This window comes from Phyllostomus discolor, chromosome 3, assembly GCF_004126475.2.
Source record: "Phyllostomus discolor isolate MPI-MPIP mPhyDis1 chromosome 3, mPhyDis1.pri.v3, whole genome shotgun sequence".
NCBI lineage: Eukaryota > Metazoa > Chordata > Mammalia > Chiroptera > Phyllostomidae > Phyllostomus > Phyllostomus discolor.
Window position 1 is genome coordinate 141549608 of NC_040905.2, and position 25820 is coordinate 141575427.

At 39.4% G+C, this 25820-nt stretch overlaps 1 protein-coding gene across 2 annotated transcripts in view; it reads left to right on the top strand.

Annotated features, from left to right (window-relative positions):
- Positions 1-25820, top strand: part of MOB3B (MOB kinase activator 3B) — a 194156-nt gene that overhangs the window by 6826 nt on the left and 161510 nt on the right. The gene's annotated exons all lie outside the window — the stretch shown is intronic.

Here is a 25820-nt window from a genome sequence, read left to right on the forward strand (position 1 = left end):
AAATGTTATTGTTTAAAGGAGTTGGCTGTACCAAAGGCTAATTATGGACAAGTGAGATTTCTTAAAATCCTAATTTTTGGACTGGTTTCCAATGAAAAGAAAACTTACTACATATTTTTACTCTATAGGCTCTCTCTCTGTAAATTCTGATTTCACAGATTTTGTGGAGTGACTAACTTGGAAAAATAATTGGGAAAAAGGGATCTTCTCTATAAGTTGACACAACCTTTGTAGAGAGCAAAATGGTGACATGAATCAATAGCCTTAAACATGTACATAATCTTTGACTCAGTATTTCTCTCATTAGGAATTCATACTCAAGAGAAAATAATGAATGACTTTAAAGACTTAGCTGTCAGGAAGTTTTTCACAGCAAAAAATGAAAAGCAGTTCAAATGTTTAGCAATATGTTCTTGGTTAAGTAATTCATCAGTTAAAATTTCTGTACAAGCATTAGAATTACATTGTAGGAACATATTTGTTCACTTGAATAGATTTACTTTGTAGCTTAAAAACAAGCTTATATGGTAGTATATATAGTCCAACACCGTATTTGTTATATATTTACATATGCTAGATATTTTTAAAATATGCATATCAGTGCAGAAAGCACCTAGAAATATATATATACTACAAATATTTTGTCATTATTTCTGACTGGAAAAATAATGGGTGATTTTTATTTTTGTATTTTTATTTACCCGGGTTTTTAAAGTTTGGTGTAGTCCACAAGCATTTCTTTATTTAATAAGACAAATCATTTTAAAAATAAGGTACATTATAAAAGAAAAATTATTCAACATCTTCAGTGGGACCAGTACTGCTTTAGTTAAACATTTCTATTCTAGAGTATATACTTCAAAAGACTGTGAATTTTCTCTAAGGCTGAGTTCCAGTACAGTTGATATGTATAGCATAGACTACATGGGAGTTCAATGTACTATTCTTGCAACTTTTCATTTAAAAATACATGTGTTAATATAAATATACACATGTGTTTATAATTACACACATGCACAGCATCAACAAAGTGTAAAATCGAGGGCCAGACCTCCTTATATATCTCACAAAACAACTCCTAACTAGTGGTTGTTGTTAACTACCATTAAGTTCCTATATTTCCTGCCATGTACAGTTTTGTCAATTTATTTCCCTCACCCAAAATTTCCTCCTTTTATGGTCATTCCACATCATATCCTCATTTGTTCACAACTGTATTTCAAGCACCTAGCACATGCCAGTCATGGGCTAGGTCTTGAAGAAGGAGGAATAGGGTGAATTCTAGAATCTCAAGGAGTCATGATTGAAGAAGCAGGCATGTTCTAGTGTTTCCAGTAGCAGGAGTGATGGATAGCCTTCCATAAGCATGCACCTCATTCACTGTGGCCTGTTAATGTTAATTGATGCTGATGTTGACAATATTCATGACAAAGGAGGAAAGATGATTGACATGCATATCTTCGCCTCTTCCACCATTAGGATTGCCTGATTCAGCAAATAAAAATACCGAACACCCATGCAATATTTGGGATGTACCTATAAAATCATTTATTGTTTATTCAAAATTCAAATTTAACTGGGTTTCTCCTATTTTACCTATCCACCATGCAAACTCCCCTTGACGTTTTAGAACAGAACTCAAATATGAAGTTCTCTGTGGAAAGCTTTCCCTGTTAGCTGTCCGCCTCATGCAGAGGCACTTTCCATTGTATTTCTCTGCATTGGCTTTACTTGTGCACATACCCCTAACAACTGTGCACACTCCAAAGAGGGACCCTGTCATATTATAGCAAAACAGTGCACACACATACATGTATGCTCACACATAATGGCTCTGATCAAAAACATTACTGGATGACCAGTCATTATTTACACCTCTGTTCTGTAAAAGCCACATTGTCTGAATATATTTCAAACTACAATTAGAAAATTGAAAAGAATGACAGTGTAAGGAAACATTTTTGCCCCCAAATTTGTCACAACTGACCAGTCTGCCATTAGTGAGCTATGTGAGGACATGGCTGATGTTTGCATGATACCTGTTCTTATTTCCCTAGCATGTCTTGAGATTATTTACATGGCTAAGTTTTCTTCAGAGAGAAATCTGATTAGCAGAGGCTGCCCTGTTGTCAGTGGAGCAGTGGAAAGTCTATGTGGATTATACAGTTTATAGTAATGGGCAGGGCACAACTTGTTTGACAAAATAGATATGAGACATTTTAGTCTAGACATAGTGACTGTGATTCAGCTCAGGGGCACTTGGCATCTTCTGGTAAGATTATTTTGCTGTTCATGGAAAGACAAGTTTCAAACCAATATTTGAGAGTAACATGTTGATCATCCATGTTACTCAGTACATGAGAGCAAGTCATTCCATTTGGGATCAGAAGATAATTAAGCCCAGTAGAGAGATCAAAGATGGGAAGTCTTGTGTCCATGCCTGGCAGTGCTTCCCACAGGACATGGAGACAACAGTCACCGTGAAGTTGTGTGCAGCTATGTTAGCTCCAGACCAACCCTGAAGCTCTAACAACTTGGCATTTCTCTCATTCTCCTTGATCCACACTGAGATCAGCCTCTCCTGTGGTCCCCTTCTTGGCTCTTCTCTCAATGATGTACCTGGTATAGAAGTGCATAATGACTACACAAGTGATACATGGATATGTCCATACTGTAAAAATTCAAACAATTCAGATAAAGTGAAAGCTTGGTTTACCAGCTCAGTCTCGCCTCATGCCACTGCCCTGCCATGCAGGCACTACGGGTATCGGTTTGGTGTGTGTTCTTATTTGATATCTGTGAGTGCAAGTACAACAACTGGCTTGTTTGTTGTCACTCCTCCTTGAGTGCTCAGCAGACCCCAAAAAGATCAAGAAAGACCAAGATCACTTCCATGGGTAATATGCAGCTTGGGATTTGGGGGACTTGTGTATATATTTTAAATTGCCAAAACAGGATTATAAAAATTGTAATATGCTTTGAAGTTTAATTCTATAAGCATATATCTGTGACTGCATATATGATATAATTTGGAAAGAATTTAAAAATCTACACTAGAAACCCTTCATGAATATGAGGCTTAGGATAAATGTGTCATTAGACCTGGATTAGAAGGCACCTGGCATATAGTAGTTACTCAATAATTATTTGTTGGATGACTAAAAGAAGGTAAGGAAGACATGTGTCTATAATAGTGAAGTTATTTTGTGGTTTAATCATTTTGGTGTAGGGACACGGAGAGAACACAGTCAGGTGTTGGGGATAGATGAGTTCACAGAATGGTAGATGGCATTTCAAGCATCCATTCAGTGTCCTTTCTTACTCCCATTGTTTTTCTTTGGGATTCCCTGAGGCTGGGTAGGTCATGAGAACCTTTACTCTAGTAGTAACACATAGTTTTATATTGTCTGATTGACTCATATATCTTTCCCTTCAGATGAGAAATGTGTCTTTCCCTGGTGGGCAGCTCGGTTGGTTGGAGCATCATCCCATACACCAAAAAAGTTGTGGGTTTGATTCCTGGTCAGGGCATATACCTGAGTTGTGGTGTCAATCCCTAGTCAGGGCACATTTGGGAGGCAACTGATTGACGTTTCTCTATCTCTCTCTCCCCCTCCCTTCCTCTCTCTCTAAAGTCAATAAACATATTCTCAGGTGAGGATTTAAAAAAAGAAAGAAATGTGTCTTTACTGAGTTTTGTTCCCATGGCATCTCGTACCTAAGACACTAACTGCTCATTGAATAAAAGGCTGCATGTGATTTCTTATGGTTCTCAAAATTGGGTATTAACCTGTAATGAAAAACTTCTGAGAGATTATAAGACCATCCTTTTCCCCTCGCCCCAACATTGCCGCTTCTTTGTATTAGGTGCTCCCAGTAGTTGTCATTTTATCACTATCCTTAGGGAGACACTTTGGACAAACTTAACCTTGGTTCTATTTTATAGCCCAGCTCTAGGATATATAAATAGTAACTTCCCACATGGAGAAATTTGAGCTTTTAGAAAATGATCCCTGATAAAAAGAGATTTAACATGGTGGAATAAGTATTTAAATAAATAAATACAAACTATCAGTAAAACCTACCCTCAGTTTTGGGATTCCCAGAAGAGCTTCCATTTGTGTGCTTGCCCCACTATAGTTTGTCCTGGTTCATTCAGACCCTAACAGGGCTTTCATTTCTGAGAGGATAGAGTTTCAGATTGTGGCACTGAAGGATATCGCTTACCAGAATAATCCTCTTTACCTAGTGAGTAGACGTGGATTTCTTCCTGGACAATATCCACAAGCACCTGGAGTCTAGAAAGAAGTAACAAGAGTGGAATGATGTCCATTTATCTAGCATAAATATTTTCTTTTCTTTAAGATTTAGTTTTCTAGACAATTTCAACATTGTAGAAACAAGGAGAATTAGGGGAAATAAAAAACTACATTGCATTGTCATTCTTAAACTGGTGAAACTATCAGAGAAAGTTAGTTGCCTACCTCATTATTCAAATTCATTTTTTAAAATATGTGTTATTAATTATGCTATTACAGTTATCCCATTTTTTTCCTGTTCTTTATTCTCTTCATCCTACAACCCGCCTCCCACCAGCATTCTCCCACCTTAATTCATGTCCATGGATCATACAGGTAATTTCTTTGGCTTCTCTGTTTCTCACACTATTCTTAACCTCCTCATCTATTTTGTACCTACCACTGATGCTTCTTATTCCCTGTATCTTTCCCCCTCCCCACTGCTAACTCTCCATGTGATCTCCATTTTTCTGATAGTGTTCCTGTTTTAGTTTGCTACATTTGGTTTGTTTTTAAGTTCAGTTGTTGATAGTTGTGAGTTTATTATCATTCTACTGCTCATAGATTTGATCTTCTTCTGTTTCTTGGATAAGTCCCTTTAGCATTTCATATAATAAGGTCTTGGTGAGGAAGAACTCCTTTATCTTGCCCTTACCTGGGAAGCACTTTATCTGCCCTTCCATTCTAAATGAGAGCTTTGGTGAATACAGTAATCTTGGATGTAGGTCCTTGCCTTTCATGACTCGGAATACTTCTTTCCAGCCCCTTCTTCCCTGTAAGGTCTCTTTGGAGAAATCAGCTGATAGTTTGATGGGAACTCCTTTGTAGGTAACTGTCTTCTTTTCTCTTGCTGCTTGTAAGATTCTCTCCTTATTTTTAATCTTGGCTAATGTAATTATAATGTTCCTTGATGTGTACCTTCTAGGGTCCAACATCTTTGGGACTCTCTGAGTTCCCTGGATTTCCTGGAAGTCCATTTCCTTTGCCAGATTGGGGAAGTTCTCCTTCGTTATTTGTTCAAATAAGTTTTAAATTTTTTGCTCTTGTTCTTCTCCTTCTGGCACCCCTATAATTCAGATGTTGGAATATTTAAAGTTGTCCTGAAGGTTCCTAAGCCTCCCCTCATCTTTTTGAATTCTTATTTCTTTATTGTGTTCTTGATGAATGTTTATTTCTTCCTTCTGGTCCAAATCATTGATTTGAGCCCTGGTTTCCTTCCCATCACTGTCGGTTCCCTGTACATTTTCCTTTATTTCACTCTTCATAGCTTTCACTTTTTCCTCTATTTTGCAACCATATTCAACCATTTCTGTGAATATTCTGATTACCAGTATTTTGAACTCTGCCACTGATAGGTTGGCTATCTCTTCATCGCTTAGTTCTATTCTTGGAGCTTTGATCTGTTCTTTCATTTGGGTCATGTTTTTTTTTGTCTCAGTGTGCCTGATACGTAGTAAGGGGCCAAGCCTTAGGTATTCACCAAGGCAGGCCAACCCACTTTGCTGCGTTGTTGCACCGTATGTGGGGGAGGCATCCAAGAGGGAATAATGTTGCTTGCTCTGCTCTTGGCTGGCTTTTGGTCACTTTCCACACTACCCACAAGCAAATTGGGCCCTTCTGGTGCTGATTCTCAGATGGGTGGTTTTGTGTACATTCTAGGACCCTGTGGGTCTCTCCAAAGAACTCTCCTGTAAGGCTGGGAGTTTCTCTTGCCAACACACCCCTCACAGGTTTTACAATCAGAGGTTTTGAATCTTTATTTCCCCACATTGGAACCCTGAGTCACATGGTCTGTCTCACTCCCCAGTTATTCTTCTTATTTTAGCAGCACGCAAATGTGGGATCACTTGGTCTGCCAGCTACTGCCTCAGCTGGTCTGCCAGCAGCCCCCTTGACCGCCCCAGTCCTTCATCCACTGCCTTGCCATGATTCCTCTCCTCCCCTCCTATCTGTCTGGATGAATGTTTCTTCTTTAACTCCTTGGTTGTCAGACTTTCATACAGTTCAATTTTCTGGCAGTTCTGGTTATATTTTGTTTTTAAATTTGTTGTCCTTCCTTTGTCTGTACAAGGAGGCAAAGTGTACCTACCTATGCCTCCATCTTGGGCAGAAGTTTTAGGATAATTTTAAAATTAGTTGCCACCATTACATGTATGAAGACGGTGTCTTCTTTCAACTACTATCAGCTTGTATGTGGTCATAAGGTTTCTTGACATTTATGAAAAACAAAAAAAAGGCATTATTATAGAAAAATTGAAGTGAGCTTTTTTTTAGGTTGACAGAAGACTCACATGCTCCAAGTTTTATGATTTTTTTTAGTGTTTGAGCAATATCTATGTTAGGGGGTGGTATCCTGGAAAAGGAATTGCAGGATGTATTAGTTTCCTAGAACTGCTGTAAAAAAAATCCCACAAACTGGATGGTTTAAAACAATAGAAATCTGTTCTCTCAGAAAGCTGTAATCAAAGCCATTAGGACCATGTTTCTTCCAAACCTTCTAAGGGAGAATCTGTTCTCATCATGTCTTCTAGCTTCTTGTGATGTCTGATCCTTCGTGTTCCTTGGCCTGGAGATGCTGCAGTCTCAACTCTGCCTTCACAGCCACATGACGTTTCCCATGTGTCTGTGGCCCTGTGTCTTCCAGGCCTTGTCTTTAGGTATTGACAATGTCTTCCAGACATTTGTCTTCCATAAAAATCTGCATGATTAATAATAATAATAAAGGATAATATTTATTTAGTAATTACAAAGTACCAACTCTATATAAATTGTCTTTACTTCTCACTGCCACTATATAATATAAATGTCATTATCCTCAATTTAAAAAGGAGGAAATGAAAGCTTAGAAATATTAAATTACTTGCCCAAGATCACATAGTTGGAAAGGCACAGAATCAGGATTCAAACTTCGGTTTGTCTGAGGCCACATTGTATTGTTATAGGATCTAGGGTTGTAAAAGTTTTGATGTAAAATCCGCTGTGTATGTCTATGCAATAATAACCTATTTTACTCCCCAAAAGATTTCAAGCAGCTTATGAAATATACACAAGAGAATGAAAAGTAGCTAAATCAGAGTTGGGGGTAACAAGTGCAAGAAAACAAAATTAAGTCAGGGGTACAGTTAGAGCATAAGAATGCATATCATAATGTTCACTGTTGTCATTGCAATCTTCTATCTAGAAGCAAAGAGGAAACATAGTCTGTTAAAGTAATCACAGTATCCAAAAGATAAAACAAACCAGTAACAAAGCTAAATCCTCAGGAGAAGCAATACTTTTCTTGGTACTGAGTCCTTGGAAGAATTTTTCCTGTGAGCCTTCAAGAAAAGAGCCCTGTGGGATTTCCGGGGCAAAGAACCCAGTAACTTCCTTATTCATGTAACGCCATTACGGCCACTACAGGGGTGGCAGGACTGCATCTTGTAGCCTTCCTCCTTGTAGGTGGTTGTCACATTGCCAAATGTGCAGTTCCTTGGCAAGCATTCTATAGGGACTTGTTGAGTTTTCTCATGTTGAGTGACAGAATGGAGTTCATAAGTTCAGCTGGATTGGGATAGCATTTCTTCATCATGGCTCCAAGTGGGGAAAAGTGTGGTCACACATGCTGGCATTCTCAGAGGTGTTCAGTGTGGATGGCCTGCTTTGACATTTCCAGCATCCCTGCCCAGATCCAGTCCTGCATTTCCTATGATTTGTACAGAGGAACTTTTGGGAAAACTATTTGTGAGCATGACTCTCCTCCATTTAGTCAGAATAGGAAAATCTAGCTATTCTGTCATATTGACCCAGTGCCATAAGAAAAATTGAAATGTGTACTGGGCTTCCACATAGTCCTGGAGTTCATTTGCTGTTCCCTTGCACAGGCCATAGCCCTAGATGTAGAAACCCAGGGAAGTGGCCTGTGGTTTGGTCCTACATTGAGATATCATTTTTGTTTGTTTGTTTTCCTGAAGGGCTCCTTCAGAAGTTGGATAGTAAATTCAAAGCCAGGATAACGTTATGTGCCCAAATATTGTAGATAATGAAATATTAAGACATATCCTTTTGGGATTATCTATTTTGCAGACTTGGTATTTTTTCTTTAAGAGTAAAACTATGTGGAAATGGTCATATGGATGTCCCCAGAGCTAAATCTTCTATGTGTTCCCAAGAGAGATGAATGAAGAGAACAGAAACTGGGATTGCCCCCTTTCAGGGATGGTGTTATAGGCATTCAAAGTGGTCCAGCATTTGACCTACCATTGAAGCTGTCCTACAGTACAGCCTCTAACATAACATAACTAGTCTGTTCTGAACCCCTGGTAATAAAGTTGTTTACTTTTTTTGAGTCATCCCTGAGGACATGTTTTCATTGCTTTTAGAGAAAGAGAAAAGGAGAGAGGAAGGAAGAGAGGAACATTAACTGGTTGCATCTATATGTACCTGGACTGGGGTTGAACCTGCAATCTTTCGATTATGGGACAATGCTCCAACCAGCTAAGCAGAATTGTTTACCTTTGTACCAAGAAAATTGAGAAAGCACCAACATCTGCATCTGGCACATGCCCAGGCCAACTTTGCAGATTTCCTGCTGTGAGACCTAAAGTTCTAATGAGGTTGTCTAGAAATAGCAACAAAAACAACAAAACAACAACAAAACATGTTAGCAGGGCCTATGGTGTATCTATGTGTGCTACATACCTATGACAGGATCAAGTGGCTTTCCTTAGTGAGGAGCAGAAAATCATTTTGAAAGTATCGAAGGTACAAGCACAGAGTCAGAAAGCTAAATAAAAAATAGATAAATACAGCTTTTTTGAGTAATAGAAGCAATTAAAAGACAAAGAAGAAATTGGGATTGCCCTATAACCATCCCCACAAGGACAGGGAAAGGACAGTAACACTTATTGCCAAATGTGATAATATAGCTTTTTATAGATGGTACATGGGGCATTCCATCCATCCATTCATCTATCCATCAGTCCATCTATCCACGTATCCACCAGTCTCTGAGGATATGATGCCTAAAACAAGGTAGTAAAAAAGGAAAAAAGAGCCAGAAGGTGTGGTTCAGTGGATTGAGCACCAGTAAACCAAAGAGTTGCCAGGGTTTGATTCCCAGTCAGGGCACATGACTGGGTTTTGGGCCAGGTCCCCAGTTGGGGCCGTGTGAAAGGCAACCACACATTGATATTTCTCTCCCTCTCTTGTTCCCTCCCTTCCCCTCTCTCTAAAATAAGTAAATACTTTTTTTAAAAAAAGTACATGTTCTCAAAGAGTATCCAGATTTTCAGATAGTAAAGACTAAAATTACAGGGTGCGGTAAGTGCTGTGAAGGAAATAAACAGGGCAAGAGGGCATCTGGGTAAGTGATGGCTGAATCGAGAGTTGAAGGATGAGGAAAAGTCAACAATGTAAAGAGCTGGAGGGAAAGCATTTCTGGCAGAGAGAACCGAAGTCTAAAAGCCCTGATGGAAAAAAGAGCTTGGAATATTCAAGGAATATAAAGGAGACCCTCTGGGTTCAGGTGAGGGGAATGGGGAGGTTGGTACTAGGACAGGTTGAGACTGACTAGGGCATGGCAGGTCATGATGGAGTTCCAATTTTACTCTAAGACCGATGCAGACACATGAAAGAATTTAAAGCAAGAGAGTGATGTAATAGGCTATGTGCTTTAAAGAAGTTACTCTGGGGACCGTAAGGGGAACAGTTTGAAGATAGGGCAAGAATGGGAACATACAGCCTGGGTTAAAAGCAGATATTTCAGTAGGCCAGGCAAGAGGGGTGATCTAGATAAATATAGGAACAGTGCAAATGGAGAGAATCAACTGATTTGAGAGATATTTTTAGTAAGTTACTTATGATGCATTTGTGTCCAGGCTTGCTTCTGTGATGATCGAAGGTGGTTTTCCAGAAGTGCCATTGATAATCCATTTGATATAAGGTCTTTACTATATTAACATGATCATTTTTGATAGCCAGTAAGTAATCTCATTCATCATTACATCTTTAACTGTATGGTCTTAAACTAGGTTAGGTCTCTTATACTTTGGACAGCAAAATAAATAATTTACTTAATTGGACTTGGGTTGGGGTTGAGGCTTGAATTTCCCAGAGTTAGCCTGAGGATTAAATTTCTGAATATATCCCCTGATTTATTTCCTGTGGGTACACAGGACAAATGCATATCCATGTACATTTTAGCAATTGAATAAAACAGTGTATTTTATGATCCATTTAAAACAGGGATTACTATCTGTAATCATCTCATTATAGATATTCTGAAGTTATGAAGGTGATTTCACTCTGTTATTTACTAAATATAAATGACAGCCTATAGCTAATAACTCCAGTTCTCTTGAATTGATTTTTTTTTAAATCAGAAATGTCTAATTGTCAGAAATGTCTGTCTGTACTAATGACCTGATGCAAACTATACTCCCATGAAACACTGGTGTTTAAGAGTCTGAATCAAGATATTCCAGTCGCTAAAGTCAAGCAATACTAGATTCTTTGTGTCAGAGAAAAATTAAATAAATGAAATGATTTTATATTTCAAGGTTTTCAACAGCATTTTTCTTAAACTTTTCGCACCTCTGATGGTTTACCTAGTGTAGAAGCTAGTCTTCTTAGTTCTAGAGTGTTTTTTTTATTATTTTTTATGAACTAGTATCTGATTTGGCACACAATAATTAGATCGATAATTTTACAAATACTGTAATTTATCAGTACTTTGTAATTTTGCAAAAACCCCAGGACTTCCAGGTGCCTGAGGTACCAGCTACTGTAATAAACACATGCAAAACAGTGGCCCGTACATGATAGAAGCATGTGACATTCTGAACAGAGGTACTTGGCTTTCTTTGAACCAGTGATCAGACACAGATGCCTTCTATCTTGTGGCTCTGCTCTCTTCCACGTGGTAAGTATTAGAGTGTATCTTCAACAAGTGGGGGCAAAATGGCGACAGCTGGAGGGGTGTCCATATGAGCATCATCTGGGCTAGGCTTGGAGGGGCACACATCACTTCCAGTTACATCCCACAGGTGGGAACTTAGTCACATAGGCACAGTTAAGTGCAAGGGGTTCCAGGAAATGTAGTCCAGCCATGTGCCTGGGAAGAGGAGGGAGTAGATTGATGAACAGCTAGCTCATCTCTGCTCTGGTATGTTTGGAAGAAAGAGTCCAGCAATCACAATGTGTTGGCACTGATATGAGTTGGCTGGGGCTGGCATGTTAATGATACAGTGTAGAGACCCAACAAAGATTTTTAAAAATTCATTTGAAGGGAATTGGGACTCTCAGTCATAGGCAGTTTTCTAGTGGGGTTATTTTCTCTTCTTTTTTCTGAAGAGTAGAAGAAGAGGTACTGTTGAAATAAAAGAGTTTAAATTTCCTTTTCAAGGCTATACAAATAAGAACAGAAGGGATTAATTTGGTGTCTTTTTGAAAAATCATACTTTCCTTATAAGAAATCTATTGTGGTAGAAAGATACTGTCATTTGCCTTCTTTAAAAAAAAGAACGTACGGAATTTATTCCATCATGTAGAAGGTCCTTCAGTATCATCCAGAGCTAATAATACTACACTGATCATTAAGCACACATCAAGCACAGTGTTATTAAGTTTTCAGACATTATTTCATTTTATCAGGAAAAGAATCCTGCAAGATCCCATTATACAGTTTTGAGGAACCAAAGCTGCAGAAAGTTATATAACTTGGAAAGGTCCACACAAAACTAAGGTCTGCCTGATTTAACTGTTTTTGAAGTGTAAAATAAATGTCTATGTAATTTTTTTAATAGAGAAGGAAATTTGTTATCTAATAACATCACAACAGCAACCTCACAAAAACAGCTTTCTCAAGAAAGATTTTAAAGACTTCTCTGGCTTCTGACAAAATAAATTAAACACACTCAGGTCCCTTTTTCTGCCCAGGGGGAGCAAGGTCCTTTTCCCTGCTATGAAGTCAGTTTAGTTGCTGCAAGCTGTTTATGAGTCCCAGCAGCTTGACCAGACATAGGAGACCAGGCAAATGTGATTCCAGGGCACAGCTGGAATTCACTCCTGGCTTCTGTGGCAGAGGAAGGAAAAAGCACAGCTGCCCCTGTGTGAAGGGCTGAGAGCTGGGCCTGCCAAAGTCTTCACAGCATCGGACTGAGCATCCCAGGGGCCACCCAAGTGGGCATGGCTCCTACTTGAATTAGGTGGTCCTGCGTAGACATAGCCTGTGGGTAGAACCAGAGCATCATGCAATAAGAAGAGGAGATAGAGCAGTTTTGACACAGCATCTTTAGGTGCAGAAGTACTCAAATGAGTTTCTCCGAAGTTCGTTCCAATGAAATACTAAACTTCTTGCCCTCAGGAAATGAGTCACTTGAAATTATAACGTTTATTCTTTTCAGGAGATGTCTTAATATTCCATTGAAGGGCAACTAAAGGTATTAGTAAAGTGCATATTATCCCTCAAAGGTGTTACATAAACTTACTGAGCTGATAATTTTATTTGCTGTTTCTTTATATTTGGGAAACCTGAAATATATCATCTCTTCCTCTTTTCCTCCATCACTCCACCCCTTCCTCCTTCCTGCCTACCTTCCTTCCCTTCCTTCCTTCCTATAGCAAATACTAAGGCTTGGCATTGTAACTACAAAACTCTATCTCTTAATGTGTGTATGTATGTATTATTGTTACTTGTTGAGTAATACATTTATCTGTTATGTGAATAATGAACATTACCAAAATTTACACATTTGTATTAGTCACTGGGCAGTTTTGATTGTGTAGACTTTGACAGTGTGATATACTGGAGAGATGCAGACTAGCAGTACATGTACCAGGACTCATCATAATGCTATGCTAGATGTCTCTGACGGATCACAGTGCTCATTCATGTAACAGACTGGCAGTCACTGCAGAGCCACTGGAACTGGAGTCGTTTGCCTTCCCTGGAGTAGTGGAAGGACTGGGAGATTAGGAGACCTTGGTTTTGTTCTAATGAGTTATTTGACCTCAGGAAATGGCCTCGCTGGGTTCTGTTTTCATTTTCTTTATATGTTTAGACCAAGAAATTTACTATCTTATTTTAAGCACCCACACTAATGTTGTTCCTCTGTCTACAAACAACTGTTTTGGTAGCAAATTTAATTAAACACAGCACATCAACATTTCTTATTGAGAGCTCAAGAGATTAAGTAAAAAGACAGCATGCTTTACCTCAATGATTTTTAAATTTTTTTTTCATCTCATGGCACACATAAACTAATTACTAAAATTCTGTAGCACACTATAATTTTGATTCATTCACATCAGATGGCTATTGTTATATTGGCTATTGTCTTTTTTTAATTTAACAATCTAAAGGAAAAGAGGTCAGTGCCCCAGACTAAATAGTCAGGTATTGTATGTTTTAAAAATTCCTTATATATTTTGGAGATTAAACCCTTGTCTGAGGTGTCATTGGCAAATATGTTTTCCCATACAGTTGGTTCTCTTTTTATTTTGATACTGTTTTCTTTAAATGTGCAGAAGCTTTTTATTTTGATGAGGTCCCATTTGTTTATTCTTTCTTTTATGTCCCTTGCTCTAGGGGACACGTCAGTAAAAAAGTTTCTTTGTGAAATATCTGAGATTTTCTTACCTACGTTCTCCTCTAGCACCTTAATGGTGTCACGTTTTATATTGAAGTCTTTTATCCACCTTGAATTTATTTTTGTGTACGGTGTAAGCTGGTGCTCGAGTTTCATTTTTTTGCACGTAGCTGTCCAGTTCTCCCAAAATCATTTGTTGAAGAGGCTATTTTCACTCCATTTTATGTTGCTGCCTCCTTTGTCAAATATTAATTGACCATAGAGACTTGGGGTTATTTCTGGGTTCTCTGTTCTGTTCCATTGGTCCATGTGCCTGTTTTTATGCCAGTACCAGGCAGTTTTGATTACAGTGGCCTTGTAGTATAGTTTAGTGTCGGGTATTGTGATCCCTCCTACTTTACTCTTCTTTCTCAAAATTGCAGCAGCTATTCCGGGTCGTTTATAATTCCATATAAAGTTTTGAAGTGTTTGTTCTATGTCTGTGAAATAAGCCATTGGTACTTTAATAGGTATTGCATTGAATGTGTAAATTGCTTTGGGTAGTATGGACATTTTGATGATATTAATTCTTCCAATCCATGAACATGGTATATGTTTCCATTTGATTTTGTCTTCCTTGATTTCTTTCTTCAGTATTGTGTAGTTTTCTGAATACAGGTCTTTTACCTCTTTGGTTAGGTTTATTCCTAGATATTTTATTTTTCTTTTTGCTATTTCAAATGGGATTTTTTCCTTGATCTCTGTTTCTGCTGTTTCATTGTTGGTGTACAGAAATGCCTTTGATTTCTGGATATTGACTTTGTATCCCCCTGTTTTGCCAAATTCATTGATTAGGTCAAGCAGTTTTTTGGTGGGGTCTATAGGATTTTCTATGTATACTATCATGTCATCTGCAAACAGTGACAATTTTGTTTCCTCCTTTCCGATTTGAATGCCTTTTATTTCTTTTTCTTGTCTGATTGCTGTGGCTAAAACTTCCAGTACAATATTGAATAGAAGTGGTGAAAGTGGACAGCCTTGTCTTGTTCCTGATCTTAGTGGAAAAGATTTTAATTTTTGCCCATTGAGTATGATGTTGGCTGTAGGTCTCTCATATATGGCCTTTATTATGTTGAGGAATGCTCCCTCTATTCCCACTTTGCCGAGTGCTTTTATCATGAATGGGTGCTGTACCTTATCAAATGCTTTTTCTGCATCAATTGATATGATCATGTGGTTTTTGTATTTGCTTTTGTTTATGTGATGTATTACATTTACTGACTTGCAAATATTGAACCATCCTTGCATCCCTGGAATGAATCCCACTTGGTCATGATGTATGATCTTTTTAATGTATTGTTGGATGCGGTTTGCCAGTATTTTGTTGAGGATTTTAGCCTCAATGTTCATCAGTGATATTGGCCTGAAGTTTTCTTTCTTTGTTGTGTCTTTATCTGGTTTTGGAATTAGGATGATGTTGGCCTCATAAAAAGAGTTTGGGAGACTCCCATCTTTTTGGATTTTTTGGAATAGTCTGTGAAGGATAGGGGTTAGCTCTTCCTTAAATGCTTTGTAGAACTCTCCTGTGAAACCATCTGGTCCCGGGCTTTTGTGTGTTGGGAGTTTTTTGATTACCGCTTTAATTTCTTTTGCTGTTATTGGTTTGATCAGGCTTTCTGCTTCTTCTTCACTGAGTTTTGGAAGATTATATTTTTCTAGAAATTTGTCCACTTCACCTAGGTTTTCAAATTTCTTGGCATACAGTTCTTCATAGTAATTTCTTACAATACGTTGCATTTCTGTGGTGTCAGTTGTAATCTCTCCTCTTTCATTTCTGATTGTGTTTATTTGGGTCTTCTCTCTTTTTTTCCTGATGAGTCTGCTTAAAGGCTTCTTGATTTTGTTTCTCTTTTCAAAGAACCAGCTCTCAGATTCACTGATCTTTAGAATTGTGCTTTTAGTCTCCATGTCATTTAATTCTGCTCTGATCTTGGTTATTTCCTTCCTTCTGCTTGCTCTGGGCTGCCTTTGTTGTTGTTCCTCGAGTTCTTGTAGACGTAGGGTTAGGTTGTTTGTTTGGAATGTTTCTAACCTTTTTAGGTGGGCCTGTATCGCTATGAACTTCCCTCTCAGGACTGCCTTGGCTGTGTCCCATAAGTTTTGGGTTGTTGTGAGTTCATTTTCATTTGTTTCCTTTCTTCCCTAATTTTATTCTTGACCCATTTATTGTTTAATAGCATGCTATTTAATCTCCATGATTTTGAGTGTTTTGGGTTTTTTTCCTTGGGGTTGGTTTCTAGCTTCAGTCCCTTGTGATCCGAGAAAATGCTTGGTATGATTTCAATTTTCTTGAAATTGTTGAGGCTTGTTTTGTGTCCTATCATGTAGTCTATCTTTGAAAATGTTCTGTGTACATTTGGAAAGAATGTGTATTTAGCTTCTTTGGGATGGAGGGCTCTGTATATATCAGTTAAGTCCATTTCATCTAGGGTATTGTTCAATGCCAGGATATCTTTGTTGATATTTTGTTTGGAAAATCTGTCCATTTTTGACAGTGGGGTGTTAAAATCCCCCACTATAATTGTGTTGCTGTCAATATCTTTCTTGAAGTCCTCTAAGATTTTACGCAACTCCACTCTAAGAAGACAAGCAGCCCAATTAAAAAATGGGTAAAGGACTTGAACAGACACTTCTCCAAGGAGGACATACAGAGGATCCAAAGACACATGAAATGATGTTCAATATTTCTAGCAACCAGAGAGATGCAAATTAAAACAACAGTGAGATACCACTTCACACCAGTCAGAATGGCCATTATAAACAAAGCAAGAAACAAGTGTTGGAGAGGTTGTGGAGAAAAGGGGTCCCTAGTGCACTGTTGGTGGGACTGCAGACTGGTACAACCACTATGGAAAGCAGTATGGGTCTTCCTCAGAAAACTCAAAATGGATCTGCCTTTTGACCCAGCAATTCCACTGCTAGGATTATATACTAAGAACCCTAAAACACCAATACAAAAGAACCTTTGCACCCCAATATTCATAGCAACACAATTTACAATAGCCTACTGTTGGAAGCAACCTAGATGCCCATCAGTAAATGAATGGATCAAAAAAGTATGGTACATTTACACAATGGAATTTTCTGCAGCAGAAAGAAAGAAGGAGTTCCTACCCTTTGCAACAGCATGGATGGAGCTGGAAAACATTATGCTAAGTGAAATAAGTCAGGCAGTGAAAGACAAATACCATATGATCTCACCTTTAACAGGAACCTTAAACAACAAAACAAAGAAACAAGCAATATATAGTCAAAGAGACTGAAATAGAGGACAATCTGACAGTGACCAGAGGGGAGAGAAGAGGGAATTTCAGGGGAGAATGGGAAGGGTTTACAGGAACAAATTTAAAGGACACATGGACAAAAACTAGGGGGAGGGTGGTACTGGGAGGGAAGTGGGGAGGGATGGGTGGGTGGGCTGGAATGGGAGTAAAAGGGAGAAAACTGTACTTGAACAATGAGTAAAATAAAATTAAAAAAAAATTCTTGCAGCATATCAGTGTGCTGCAGTACCCTGGTTGAAAATCACTGCTTTAGCTGAAAGGTATTTATGATGATATAGGTAAAATAGTTTCTTAACAAATTGTTCACAGCATTCGAATGTCCTAGTGCATATTGCCAAGATAGTCATATTTCTCAAATGTATGCCTTTATTTTCCCAAAATAGTGTGGGGCTCTTGGTTGGAGCCAGTTCACAGTTCTCTATTGGTACTTTCTTCTTAACCTTCTAACAAGTACCTTTAAATTTTTTAATAAAAAGCCCTGGCCAGGTGGCTTAGCTGGTTGGAGCATCATCCCATACACCAAAAGATTGTGGTTTTGATCCTGGGTTGGGACATGTACAGGAGGCAACCAGTTGATGTCTCTCTCTCTCTTTCTCTTTCTCTCTCTCTCCCCAATCCCTTACTCTCTCTCTAAAATCAATTAAACGTATCCTCAGGAAAGCAAAGTCATCAGCTTGCCAAATTCAACTCAAAAGAAAAAATAATTTATCATTATTTATCATTATCCATTATGCCTATTTGAAGAACCTAAAGCTTCTCCTAGATGAATTATTTCTAAGAATTATTTTAGAGGTAAAGGAAGTTATAGTTTCTAAATGCTGAATCTGTAGGATATGTCTTTGTAATTGGTCATTTTAAAAAAGATATCAGTCGAGCACTTTGCTAAATGTTAGAGGTTCAACTTTGACTCAGAGATTCTTTCAACCTTGGCCTTGCTAGTAGATCTGAGAGGGTTGAATATAACAGCCTCTCACTCCCATGGTAGCTACAGCACTCATCAATGACAAACTACTCAGTTTAATGCCCTGTGCTAACTGCCATTGTGCAGCTGCTTCCCATAACAACCAAGAAATCAGCTGAGACCTGGAAACCCTTTATGAGACACAGGTTTTCTTGCCAATCCTGATTGCTGTAAGATTTATTGTAGAATAGTTTATGTTTATAGAGTGTGTGTGATGAACAGCACACTACAGGATACACAGTAGTGAAGATATGCCCAGTGAGGAGAAAGCCCTGTGCAGAATATGACAAGTAACAAGAGTAGGATGATGAATAAATGCTCTACAAATTCAAAAATATACAGAGGACCCTTCTGGCCGGAAAGACAATGGAGAGAAGGAAGGTGTGAAGGATGAGCAGAAGATACTTGTAGGTGTGTATCCTAGCCCTGCCTGTTACTAGCTATGTGACTGTGAGTGAATTTTTTACCATGTGGAAGACTCAGTTTCTTCTTTTGTGAGAAGGAACCATAACATCTACTCATAGACGTGACAGTAAAAATATCAAGTGCTTAGGTTAGGACTTTAGTGTCTGAGATGGGGAAAACACTCAGTAAATCATATCAGTAAATACAGCAAAACATTCAGTAAATAGTTTTGTGTGTTTATCTGTAAAGTAGCAATATTACATCATCATAGGGCAGTGGTCAAGATGAAATAAAGTGACATAATTAAAAGGCTTGGTACAGTGTCTACTGTTAGGCATGTGATAGTATTTGCTATTTTTATTAATGAAAAATGTGGTGAGAGAAGCTATCTCAGACACAGGAAAAGGGACATAGCCTGGCCTAGGCTTGGAAAGTTACCCAGGCTCTTGGACACAGGATTTTTTCAGTTAAATAGTAATTGGAAAATAGATGATGGTTGTAAAACATGTAAAACATACATTAAGTGCCTTTTAGAGATAGTGATGGAAGATTCCAGGATCCAGAAGAAAATCGAATGACCAATCTCTCAGTTTTTCTGATGCTGAGATTCTGTGGTTCCTCCAAAACGTCTAGAAAGATTCCTGAGAAAGACTCCATTGGGTGAAATCTCTCCTTCAGTAGAGCTTCTGGGTATGCCTGGAACACACCAGTGATAAGATAATAAGTGCACTGTTCTCGATTTTGACAATAGCAGCCCTTTTGCTGAAAGGAGATGTTTTAGTTTTCATGTGGCAATCTGCCCAAGTATTTGATTTGACAGGTAAGAGAGAAAAGTGAAGCCCATTAATATATTTGGTGACTTGTTATTTCCTGGTCATTTTCTGTCCTGTTTAGTTTGAGATCTAGAGTCAAGGAGAGGAAAAAGAGAAAGAGAGGGGGAAAAAAACCCCAGTTCTTCAGGAAATGAGTCTTAAGGCAGGCAGAACTCAGACACATGAAGAATACGTGACTTTATCTACTTTGTGCATGTGAGTCAGTAGGCAGGTTCTGGGTTTGCCAAAGTGCACCTGAGGGCTGGTACAGGAGAACCACTCCTTCACGGCAGGGGCACTACCCACAGTCCACTCTTAAGAGGAGCCTGGGAGGTGTGCGACTTCCTGCAGAACTGTGCAGCATTTCCACAGCGTCCCATGAAATGTTATATGAAAAATAAATTGCGGCCCTGGCCAGGTGGCTCGGTTAATCAAGCACCACCCCATACACCAAAATGTTGCAGGTTTGTTTCTCACTCAGGGTATGTATCTAGGTTACGAGTTTGATCTTTGGTTGAGGTGTCTATGGAAGGCAATGGGTTGATGTCTTCTCTCTCTGTCTCCCTTCCTTCTTCTCTCTCTAAAATCAATAGACATATCCTCGGGTAAGGACTTAAAAATAAATACATATGTACATACATTGCAAAATTCAGAGTTAAACATGTTAAAGAGGTTTCTTACTGCAGGACCTGTCAAGATCTCTGATATGCCAGTAAGAACTGAGAGTATCCAAGGGTGGGGGGACTGAATGCAACACTTCCCAGACCTACTGGAAAGTATCCTTTTTGATGTGGAATGTATCTAGGGACTAGAGGCTTGAGCAGCCATTTGGGCAAAGCTAACTCAGGGTTGGGAACACCGGTCGAAATCATTTCTTTATTATTTTCCCCTCCCATGGAGTCCAGATACAGACACAGATGTTTGCAGACCTCTTTCCCTTTGTGGTAGCCAAATGGGATCACTCTCTAGGAGAGCACTGTCATTTGGAAAAACCCAGTGGGATTGGTGGGCAGAATTATGAGCCTCCAAGCTTGTCCACGTTGTAAACCCAAGAACCTGTGAATGTGTTGCCTGACGTGGCCACAGGGATTTAGCACATGTGATTCAGTTGAAGATATGGACGTGGACAATTATCCTGGATTATCAGGCTGGGACCACTGTGATCACAGAGGGCTTTAAAAGGAGGAAGCAGGTGGGTGGGAGTCTGCGGAGGTGCAAGGACTGAAGCAGCGGTCAGAGTGAGGGGGGGCCGTGAGTCAGGGAACGTGGACAGCCTCTAGAAGCCAGAAAAGGAGAGGAAATGTATTCTCCCCTAGAACCTCCAGAAGGAGCACAACCCAGCCACCCATTTTAGTTTTCTGACCTATAAACTGAAAGATGATACATTTTTGGTCTTTCAAGCCACTAAGTTTGTGGTAGCTTGTTATAACCACCATAGGAAACTAACATCTGGGTCTGACACTGGTCCCATTTTTCCTGTGTTTGAAGTGGATGGAATAACATACCTTCTAAGACCCTGTGCTTTTCAAGACACTGACCCTTGAGGGGAAGGCCTGCCAGTAACCACCATCTAGCCAAGTGGGTTCTGCTCTCTGGCCATCCTTCCTCTACCTATCCAATCCCTGGGCCCAAACATCACACTGTCTCTTGCTTGTACTGCTCCCATGTACAGTGACTGAGCACTGACAGGGTGGGAAAGAAGCAATGTGACTGGTCACTGGTCATGATCCAAACCTTCTATTCACATAGTGATTTGTGGACTGAAGGGCTACCTGCCGACTTTGTACTTCATGCAATTACTAATATACTATGGTAACTGAAATCTGAACTGGCTGTTGTGGGGCTGGTGTTATTTAACTAAACTATGGTTGGTGCAATACATGTATCTCAAGAACCATGCAAAAGTGAGGGAGGACTGCATGTATTAAAATTGTGGCACAAATCCTGTAGTCTAGTTATAACTGGACTGGTGGGCACCTGGCCAGGTCTCCATGTGTATGCTCAATACCAAAGTCTGAATGTGGCTGATGCAAGGGTCAGGGGTTCAACAAACAATGTATGAATTTAAAGTACAGCAAAGGATAATGAAGGACTATTTGTACCTTGTTTCTGATGATTGCAGCTTAGTTCTCTGGGAAGCAGACACTGAGGTACTAATATTTGTATGTAGGAGGTTTATTAGGGACCACTGATGATGACAATGCCTTACAGAGAAATGAGAGCAGCAGAACTGGGCAGAAGAAGAAGTTGAGTGGAGAAGTTAAAGCAAGGGGACCAGGCCTGAATGCTTATTTCTCCATCAGTCCAGCCATTGGACGAGAGCTGTCCAAACCCCAGCAGATAACGCCCTTCAGCCAGGCACTTCCCTATAACTAAGCCCTGGAGAGACACTCAGCCAAGAACTGGCAGCTTCCAGTACTCCCAGCAATGGGTGGGGTTGGGGAGGACAATGTCCTAAAGGGATCTGGGCAGCACATCTGGGTAGTGTCCACTACCTCAATGATTCTATGATTCTGGTGCCACTGGGCAGCCAAATTTCATGTTATTTAAAGATTTTATTTATTTACTTTTCAAAAGAAGAGGAGGGAGGGAGAAAGAGGGAGAAAAACATTGATGTGAGAAACATCGATCAGTTGCCTCTCACATGTGCCCTGTCTGGTGAACCCAAACACAGGCATATGCCTCTACCAGGAAATCAAACTGGACACCTTTTGCTTTGTGGGACGATGCCCAACCAACTGAGCCATACTGGTCAGGACATGGGCAGCCAAATTTTAGAGGGGTCCAATAACCATGTCAAGCAAGGTTAAGTCAGATTCTGGGGCAAAATAAACAGGGAGAAGAGACAGAGGTGCAGGGATGCTGACAGGCTGCTGGGCTCAGGTCAGGACTGCTGGACGGACAGGGCAGGGCCACCTTCCAGGCTGGTTCCCCTTCCCAGAGTGAAGAGCAGCCGTCTGCTGGGCCTGGATCGCCTCCACTTTTGTTTTCACTTATGATAACTTGTTAATTTGAGAGAAGTTGAAGATCTTGTTACTTGGTCTTGTCTTAGCCTTGTAGGGCACTTTGGCTCTGAATTGGAAAAGATGGAGAGAATGATAAAAATGAGATAGAAAATTGCTAAGTTTGATATTTGTGGTTGATTTTTCTCTTCAAGTAAAATGTAGGTATCTTGTAAAGAAAAGATTAGATTCACTTTTTTTTTATCCCCTTCTCTCTCTACCCTGCTTTTTCCTGTGGGTTCTTAGGCTCCACATATATATCAGGTTCACTGTCCAATTTAGTCATCCCAGGCTGTTCATTTCTGAAGAATTAGGTGGCTGGAGTCTGGCTTCCACTGCCCTGAATTGGGAACAATGGGGTCAACACCTCTGATTCTCTGAAGAGACTGATTGCCTCACACTTACGGCTTTGAGACCAGCCCCACCACCCACCCACCAAACAAAAACAGGTTAGCAGATCCCTGAGGGAGGTTGCCAAGAAATAAGTAGGGAGATAAACCAGATTAATGGAAGACTTTGTCACAAAACTTAGGTAAAATATGAAATAAAAAGATTTTATTTTTATTTGGTGCCTATTACTCTGTGATATTCTCTTTCAAAAGGCTGAAAATGCCCCTGTCTGTGAGAATTTAGTTTTGGCATCCTGGTGGACTGAGGGTTTGGAGGCCACCTAACAAAGGCTTTGATCCATCTGGAGTGCTGGCCTGAAGAGGCTGAGTTAAGAAAGATTCTGAAGGCAGTAAGAGCCTCTATCTGATTGGCTGTGGCTGCCCTGCCTGTGCGCCTGGAGAGGAGTGGGATGCCTGCTATGTATTTGGTTCTTTCTGGACTAGAGTTGTCATCAACAGTCCTCAGTTGGCTAAAGGATGTTTTGTTTTTTAAAATGATATCTAATGCTTACCTCTAATCTAGTATGGGATATAGTATAGTTGTTGTGTTACTTATAGGTAAAATGCTGCAGGTAGGATATAAGTTAAAGGGATAACTCTCTATTCCCTGAACTTTAGGGAAAAAGTGAAGGGTAATTCAGCCCCTAAATGAGCATTCAAATAGGAAAGAGGTAGTGGAATTTGAATATATAAGTGTTATTTGGTTTTTATATTATGTAGGAGACTATCATTAGTGACCCCACCAAGATAGGTCTAGGTCTTGTGTGGCTAAACCTGCTTGTTTGGGGTTTGAAATGGAGAATTCTCTTATTATCTCATTTGATCTGATAGCAGGCAACGAAATATGAGAGTAGAGCTTGCAGCACCATGCTTAGCAAAACATGATTGGAAACTGGAGATCTACCCAGTTGGTAGGAAGAGGGATAGTGTGTGTTTGGAAGAAATAAGGTAGCTGAGCTGGTGGCACAAAAGTGAAGGACAAACAGGGTTTTATTCCAGTGTTTGTCCTTTTTGTGGAGGGTACTTTCCCTGAAAGAGCAATAAGGTTTTTCAGTTTCCTTTTCCCTGACAACTTCTCTTTTGCTCAAGTAAAAAACCAAAGGCTGAGCCCTGGCTGGCGTAGCTCAGTGGATTGAGCTCGGGCTGCGAACCAAAGTGTCGCAGGTTCGATTCCCAGTCAGGGCACATGCCTGGGTTGCAGGCCACAGCCCCCAGCAACCGCACATTGATGTTTCTCTCTCTCTCTCTCTTTCTCCTTCCCTTTCCTCTCTAAAAAATAAATAAAATCTTAAAAAAAAACAAACAAAGGCTGCCCTATCAATCCTCTGACACTTTCCCATGCTGGAAGAATATTACTTTGTTCAAAAGATGGCTTCATCTAAATAAGAGCACATTTTTGAAGGTCCTATTGCTGTAACTGGAGCTTTAAACAAGGATTTTTTCCATCTGTCAAGTAAGGACACCTGTCCATGCTTTTGCAGTTTGGGTTGCATACTAAAGCAGCTTTGCAAAGGAACTGTGCATCTCACAAGATACCTTATAGGTAAGTCACAGTTTTGTTCCAATTTAGGGAATTTGAGACAGAGATAAAAAGAAACCAAAGAAGGTGAACCAAATTCAAAGGAAATGTAGCCCCTCTGTTCTGGATTTCTGGTTTCTGGTGTATTTACTTAGTGGTGATTTTTCAACCATTATTTGGAAGTTCTCAGTAGTTCCCCAGCCTGGTCATATATGCCCCAGCACTTAAGAACAAGATGCAGTTAGGTTAGGTGTGAAAAACAGAAATTTAACTCAAGGCTGCTTTTGTATAAGACTGGTTGACAGGCTGATTTTTAAATGAAAAATTCATAAACATTGAGTGATATCTATGTATTATAAATCATTTCAGCATAATACTTAATGGCAAAATTATAATTCAATCCAGTATAAGACAGTTCTGAAACTTACAAACAATATCTAGAAAAATGGTACCCCAATGTTGAGATCCTTCAGTATTAGAATATTCTGTTTTCCTGTACCTACACATACACTCACAAAAGCATTCATTTCCTGCTTTACCTTGTCCCTCAGAAGGTGAATGAGTAGATGGTATGACTCATTTCCCTCACAAACTGGATGTTCTTAGTCTAACCTGAAATGGCATGGATGGAAAGCAAATTAATAAATGGCATGTATGGAAATGTACATTGGATTAGATGTGATTAATGTTCCAGTTATTAAAGACAGATGTCTTAGCCTCACATATTTCCTTTCTGTGTGTTCAAAATGAGAACCTGAGTTCCTCTTGCTGGGACTATAAGAAGAGTAATTTGTTTACATGATGACTTGCTACATAAGCCTACATGGTTAGTAGGCTTGCATTTCTGGTCATCCTTTAGAGAAGGGTCTTATTTGATCAAGGAGACAGGACTCTTGGCTTCCAGCCTCATCCTCTGACTTCTATGTGATTTTTCTCTGTTCCAGTTTTTTCATACATAAAAGAAATGTCATTAGCAGAGTTTCTTAAGTATAAAAATAAATGCACTTGGGTAAAATATATAGATTATAAAACTGTGGTATATGATTCCTATTTTAATAAAAGGAGGAAAACAGAGGAGGCTGACTAGGGTAAATTAGTCAGGCAGTTTATAATTTAAGTGTAGATCTTTTTCTAGCCCATGTATTGGAGGGTAGTTTATGCATATGCAGGTACATTTAGTAACTCGTACTTGGTAAATCCTGTGTTACAGTCTTGTTCTGAATCAGAGGTTGCAAACTGGCATTCCAGGGGCCTGTTTTGGCCCTCAGAAATGTTTTGTTTGCTCACAGAAAGCATTGATTTTCCTTTTTAGTTGTCAACCTGTAAAAACACACTTTTACATAAAAATCTGGATTACCAGTTATTCTAGGAAAATCAAAAGATCCAGCAGTTCTGGGTCTTTCTCTCTGCATCGGCAACTGCTGTGGTGCTGAGTATCTGCCCCTTCTGGTGGGGCATGTGCCCCCGCACAGGGCTGGTTGTCTTCTTCGTCTTCAGCTACAAGCACGTGAGTAGAGACACTGACACTACAAATCAGGGTTT